This window comes from Ctenocephalides felis, unplaced genomic scaffold, assembly GCF_003426905.1.
Source record: "Ctenocephalides felis isolate EL2017-DRISC unplaced genomic scaffold, ASM342690v1 CF-g0.4_SCAFFOLD_01604, whole genome shotgun sequence".
NCBI classification, from domain to species: domain Eukaryota; kingdom Metazoa; phylum Arthropoda; class Insecta; order Siphonaptera; family Pulicidae; genus Ctenocephalides; species Ctenocephalides felis.
The window spans coordinates 14,825,703-14,833,588 of NW_020537758.1; positions in this window are offsets into that span (position 1 = coordinate 14,825,703).

Genomic DNA, 7,886 nt, shown 5'->3' on the forward strand with positions numbered 1-7,886 from the left:
AACGGAGACTGTATTTTGAGATACCGAAAAGAATTTATAAGATTGGAAAAAAATATGCGATCTTTTTAAAACATAGAAGAAATTAATTATAATGTTATTGTTTAAAAATATTCCTACTGTTAAATATAGGTGAGTGTTTAAGACAAACATTCTGTATTTATCAAGTAACGCTTGGAGAGATGTGATTAATATAAACTATTGCCAATTGGTATCTTGAAAATAGATTCGACATTTTTTATGATTTTTTTCGGTGTTATTGCACTGCACAAATATTTAATGATCATTGATATACGTATGTCTATATGCAAAAAAATAATTTAAAAATATAGAAGATTATTGGTAATTTTCCTAAAAAAATATATTCTTCATTTTCCATTTCAAATGTCTGCATAACATTTGCGTTAACTTTTATTAAGAAATCTTGTATATACGTCAGATTGAAATTATCCATCTTTCAATATTCCCTACCTTCAAGATCTCTTCACTGATATTCGAAATAATAACTACGTTGAATTTATCATTGTAGTCTCGACTTCCGAAAGTTTTTGCCAATGTTATATTTAAAATACACTCGCCAAAAATTAGCCGAGTGTTATACGTCAAAAATAATTGTTTATGTCAGTCCATATCTTCTGTCATTAAAATACTTCCAGAATATAATTTTGTTATTTAACTTTGGTCGCTAAACTGGCAGCTGCATTTCAAAATTATTTCAACGCCCGGAATGTAATGCACGAACATGCAAGAAATGAACTAATTTCAAACCTCTTATGATACAAATAAATTTTGTGAAGAAATTGGTATCTTGAATACTCTACATATTTGACTAGAAAAATGCTATACTTGTCACAAGGTGTTTTTTTTAATTCAAATACTTTTTTTTTAAATTCTTAGGCCTATTAAATGCTGATAAATACTTCTACGTTATGGGTCTCTACAATTTGCAATGTAGGATTTTTTATGCAAGAAAAAAAGGTGGTAATATCATTACGTTATAATATATTCGGCAAAACATTATACGGTTTGAAGTCTTCTTTCGGATCTCCGACAATTTGAATTAAAAATAAAAAAAATAAAAAAACGCCCATCCTCGTGATGATTACTATTAACAGGAGAGCTGATTAACCTCATTACTCAAAAAAAAACATGGTAAAAATTAAATGGTAAAAAATTACCAATTGATTGCAAAAATTATTAATTTAACAAATATCCAAGAAAAATAATGCAAAGGTCTATAAACTTCTATAAAGTTGTAAAAATAATAATTGCTTTTTTAAAAGAATTAAGTCAATTAGAATTAATAATGTCTTTATCAGTAGACAATTTGTTTGTCTACTGATAAAGTTAAGAGAGCTTTTTTCATATTTTAATGCAGCAATGATATATATCTATTGAATAATTTTCAACATATTGGTGTAAATAAGAATAATATTTATTGAAGATAGACTTGTTTAGTTAGTAAATTTATTGGGATTTTCAGAATCCTCATTATCTATAAATTTTAATATATTAATTTATTTGAAGCTTTATTTGAGAATTAGATTAATAACTGTTTGTTATTCTTTTTGTTCAAGAAATACATTTTTTTATTTAATTTACTTCTATTATTTTATTTATAATTAATGAAATTTATTTATAATTAATGAAATTTATTTAAAATTAACAAAAATAAAGTTTACTAGAATATTTTGCTCAAAAATTTGAAAATGAATATATATTATTCTATTACTGATATTTTTTTTAATGAAGTTCTAATGATTATAAATTTTTACTGATGTTTGATGATTAAAAGTAGACGTAATGTTTAAATAAAATTCACTTTACTTTGAATATTTTTTATAAATTTGCTTTCAAATAATATTGAAATATTTTAAAAACTAAATTCTGCCGAGGGTTATTTGATTTTTAGTTTCACTTTGAATTATTAGAGTTTAGTTAGCATCTCTATCTTTAGAATTACCTTTTTTGTTCAAAAGAGGTACTTTTATATGACCTTTAAAACAATTCAAAATTTGAACAAAAATATGTATTTCAAAAGCAAAATTCTGTACATAAAAATATTTATTTTTCATTTATTTTCTGAAATAATTTAATTGCACTTTAAATACGAAACAAATAAGATGAAATAATTTCAAAATCTCATTTAAAATCCAATGCATAGCAAAACGAACCAACAAGTAGTTCTCAAGTGGCCTAGTGTTAAAATATAATTATATTCATAGGAATAAAATGAAATTATTTTAAAATCTCGTCTGAAATGTGTCCCCGCCATGGCGCAGTGGAAGAAACAAACAAGTGCCAGCGTTGTCTATTAATTTTTTTCTTCTAACAATATTGATCTTGTGAAAAGTTTTTTCACCAATAAATAACTCAGTAATTATGTCCTAACCCAAATTTTTTTTTACCAACCACTTGACTACAATAGGCCATGAATGCATTTTTTGTGATGGAATACGACCCTGAGGTGAATCGCGTGCGGAACATGATTCACAAACCGACCAACGGCAACAATGTTTTCTTTTTAATGAATTCCAGTCCCTCACACGTCAAAAGGATTTCGAACCTACAAACCTTATATTTAGTAGAATATATATATATATATATATATATAAAGAAACTCGTGTTCTCTATACTACGAATATTGTTTATTATGACAATAGTAATAACACTATGTGTGATTATATTGATCATTTACAAAAACGTAGATGTTATTTCAGTATTTATAATAAAAAAAGGAAAAAAGTTAAGAATTATAATTTTGGCATTTCGAACATTGAGCAAACAAAAACGAGATCTGATCTGACACTTGAACTTTTTGTTTTTGAGCTGACACTATGATGAGCTTCAAATAATGAACATCTGTCAAGTTAAAATGCGACGTGTGTTGACAGGTCGCTACAGATCACTCCGCCCTAATGAAAAAGATTGTTTCGCATCTCTGAGTGCCATCTTGAACTTCCTTGTAAATTTCTTTTGGTTGAGATTGTGTGATAAATTTTATTTGTTCGTGGCCGTGGCCGTTTTGAATGCCGTGTTGGCTTGTTGAGTTTGTTGATTGCTTACGTGGCCCTTCGCTGGTGAGTTAGCGGTTGAGTAGATGTGGCCCTTCGCTGGTGAGTTAGCGGCTGAGTATATTTGACACTTCGCTGGTGAGTTAGCGGTTGATTGTATGTGGCCCTTCGCTGGTGAGTTAGCGGTTGATTGTATGTGGCCCTTCGCTGGTGAGTTAGCGGTTGATTGTATGTGGCCCTTCGCTGGTGAGTTAGCGGTTGAGTGTATGTGGCCCTTCGCTGGTGAGTTAGCGGTTGAGTGTATGTGGCGGTTGCCAAATTGTTTGCTCCCTGTCTGTTGCCATGGTGCTTATTATCGACTTATTTACCATGATAATAAGTGATTTATTGAGCACGTGTTATTGTTGATCTTGAAGTGCGTGGTCGGAGTCTCAGTTGTAGGATTAGAATGTTCTTCTAGTTATGGCGGTTGTGAGCCATTTATAATAATTATTTATATTTTTAAAAATTCTTTTCTTAGTAATTCTTGAGACTTCAATTTATTTTTTTTTTTTTGTGCTACTTCAAAATATGTCTTGATCTTCTTACCTTCTTGTATGTGTGTTACTAGTTCACGTCGGGGTCACCAAAATATGGAGGTGTGGTCCATATTAAATACCAAAATGATAGACAATAATAAATTTCATAAAATATTATTTATATTTGGTTTATTTTATGTATGATTAATATCCACGACACTATGTGTTGTCATACTGATCATTAATAAAACGTTATTGGTATTTTCTTATTTATAATAGAAAAGAAAGGTTTCAAGAATTATACATTTTAGGCAAATTCGACTAGGGAGAAACAAAAACCGTGTCCGATCTGACACTTGAATTTCCTTTTGTTTTTCTCAGTGCTGTCACTATATGGGCCAATCTGTCCAGAGACATGTGATGCGTGTTGACAAGCCGCTATGCGTGTTGGCAACCCGCTACATATATATATATATATATATATATATATACATGCATTACATAAGCTGCTCTCATATAAGATATTTATAGTACCAGTTGAACAACACTTAGTTGCATGTACTCCACAATTCTTTCTTTGCAATTCCTAGAATCAATTTTCAAGTGCAAAAATGCTTAACGCAAAAAATATTCCTCCAGGTATATTAGACAATTATTAAAATAAATGTGTTGCCAGCAAAGTCACCTATTGAGAAGCAATTTATTTTGGAGACGTGAATTTTTTGCACATTTGAAGTGTCAATTTCTCATTTTTTATTTTAGTGTTTTTTTTTATATATTGTCAATGAACAAACAAAAGACGTAAATATTTTTGATTACTAAATCCATTAGTCTGAATCACATTTACCTGGCGTAATTAAGGAAGTAGTTGTAAGGGTAATTTTGCCTCAAAGCAAGTAGCAAATACTTTTTGAAATGTCTGAGTGGGTAATCGACATGATCAATTAATTGTCCAAATAATTTTTAGCAACTTTAGCAATAAGATTTTAAAATTCTTCATAGGCCTAAAAAAATTGAATTTTCAAAATCGGTTCAAGATTGTTTATTAAGACGTGAACAAAAAGTTGCACCCTCCTAATTGCAAAAAAACGGCTCGACCGATCATCTTGCAAAACGAATCAAGGTGAGTCCTTGTCGAGTTTCACTAAGTAGCGTTTAAATTTTTGAAATTGCTGCAGCCGTATTTAAGAAAATAACAATAGAAGAGCAAATTTAAGATCAAATTTTGGATCACATACATCTACAAGTATACTTTTTCTAATTTTAGTTTGAAACAATTTAGAAGGCTTGTCGGACTTTCTACCGAAAATATTAACCTTCAGGAAAATTAAAAAAAAAATTAAACCAAGTTCCAAAATTTTGCATTTCCATTGCACATATTATATTTTTTATATCAAGTAGAATAAACGTAAAAAATTTCCCATGATTGTTGCATGCCTAAACATACTAAATGCAGCCAATTCCAAAAAAATCGTTAATAGGTTTATAATGAATATTTACTTAACCAACATTAAATTTAATAACAAGATACGTACTCAAAATCTAAGAACAATATTATTAAAATTCGCTTGAAGTGTTTCATTATGAAAAATAATTCGTATGCTTAATTTGCCGACAAAAACGCTTCATGACCACGAAGAAGATATAAAATTATAAGGAATCTTATTTAACGATATAATTACATGCCCAATCATCTTCTTAAAGAATTGTTATAGCCTGATCTTACCACGCTAATAAAGCTACAAAACTTATCCAATTTTGAATATTTTTATAATACTAAATTAATAACAGAAAATGTTTATTTTACCAGAAATCGAATGAACATTTTATATATTATCCACCTCAAGCAAGGTTAGTTTGTAATTAACATATTTGCGCGTTATGTGAATAGTCTTCGTTTATTAAATATGAATGTAAATTATTATTAAACCAGTTTTATAAAGAAATGTACAATCTTGCTAATATGACATAAAATATTATTGATATTGATAGCCACGTGCATATTATTTCTCTTGGGCAAAAACTATAAAGAATTTTTATACAGACATTGATTTATTTGATATTTAGCAAAACACCAATAGAAAAAGAAAGATGCGAACTATTTGGTAAAAAAATTATTATTTGATTTACCAACTGTAAATTATTTAATTTTCATTTATGTAGATAATGGTAATTGTAAATACTGTTTTACATCTTTTATATAATGTTCTAAGTTCGACCCTATCCCTAACTTAGCTTTAAGGCAATTTAACCTTAATTTACATTTACCATAATAGTTTTATAATACACCATATGTAAGTTGAATATAGCTTGAGGGTAAAACTTTAAAAAATATTTTGAATTATAAAGATATTTTCCCACAACTTTTAACCATTCGATATATTTTCCAACTCACAATCCAAAATTTACAGTTAAATAATTTTATTTAATTTTACAGTTATATTAATAAATGAGAATGATGATACATCATAATACTGTTAGTATTACATTCTTGAATGATACAAATTTTGCACAACTCATTGCTCATTTAATTAATATAATACTAATTTGTAATAAACATAATTTTTGATCAAATCATAGCAAAAATCCTTGCAATTATTAGTTTTAGAACGATCGAAATATTGACCTATTTGCCTCCGGATTTGACCCGTTCTTATTAGAACATCAAGAGCTACAAATTTGGATCAACATGCGTTTCAAAAGTCAATTTTTTGTTTTTTTCAGAGTATTGTCTTGAATAAAGTTTTGATTGAGAAAAAAAAAACAGGGTATTGCAGTTTAATTCCCTAGATAATTGAAAATCATAAAAAAAGAGAGTTATTATTTACCCAACAAGATTTCGGTTTATTTTCTTGATTACCATCATTGAATAAATTTATATAAAATTGTAGACATAAGAGCAAAATTTAGGACGTCTTACAGTAGAAGAATTAGATCTAGCATTTAAGATATTAAGATTAAATTTTCAAAAACAAGATTTTTAATTAAATTAAAATAAATAAATATAAATAATTTTAATTAAATTATTAATCAGATCAGAATTTTTTAGTCAAATCATTTGTAAATTGAATACATTCAATCTTCATCTCTTGCAGTTTTGAAGTATAAAGCTTAGGCATATAAAAAACCATGGGTATTTTTAGTACAATGGGCAATTCAATACTCGAAGATTTCTTGTATAAAATTATTTATCCCTCAATAAATAAGTTTTACAGTTGCATTACATTTTAAATGCAGTCCAAATACATTATGCAAATACCCATATTCCAGTATGTATGCACACACATCCTCAGTACATTTTGAAAACATATTTTGAATCTGCAACACAAACCTTCACTATACATTTTAATTCGGCAATCAATGTTTTAAGTTATCGAGGATCTTCTAGTAATTGGACATCTGATGGTGAATTGTCTGGAACGATCAACATCATGTATCCAGTTCTTTAACAATTATTACTACACCCGCTGCTTTTCGCCGCGGGGTAGAAAAAACATGAACCGAGAACCGAGAGCAGATGATACTGAATACACTTGTAATAACCGAGAAGTTAGTAGAAAATAGATTTTTAGTAAATATCATCTTCAGTCATAATAGTAATAATAGTCAGTTGAAGCATTTTTTGTAATTATAGTTAAATTAAGGACATATAAATAAGGAGTTGGTAACCAGAGTCACCATCTGCCTTACGTGATTAGTGGACGTCCCTAATCACGTAAGAGAAAGTCTCCTAAATCAATGGTGGCTTTTAGAGGAAGGGGAGGTTTGACAAAATATCTCGAAAAATTACTTCGGCGAGGGAGGGGTCTAGTAAGATATCACGTGTATTTATTTCTTACCTAGCTTTTCACAAAAAATACGTTTTTTCGTGAATTCGAATAATTCGTTCGGAAAATTTTACCTAACTAAAATTACACATGATGTTTGAGAGAAAGGGGGAGAAATTCTAATATTACAACTGAGAAGTAGGGGGGTCCAAAAATCCCTAAAAAATCTATCACGTGATTAATAGATGCTTCCTTAACACCTTAGGGTCAACCATGGTGTAATGGTTAACATCTAAGGCATGCATTTTGTTACACTGCTTCTAAAGGTAAAATAATCCCTTATATTTAAAAAACAATTCTAATCCCTTTTCTGATTGCTTTTGAGTTGGTAACGTTTTAATATTTTAATTAAATTTAAATTAAAATTGTTTTTGAAATGCCAGATCTAAAACTTCTACTGTAAGACGATCTAAATTTTGCTCCTATGTCCACAAGTTGGTGTAGATTTTTTATTGATGGTAATCAAGAATGTAAGCCAAAATCTTGATGATTTAATGATGAGTAACAAATGATTTAATTTTCTGTTTTTT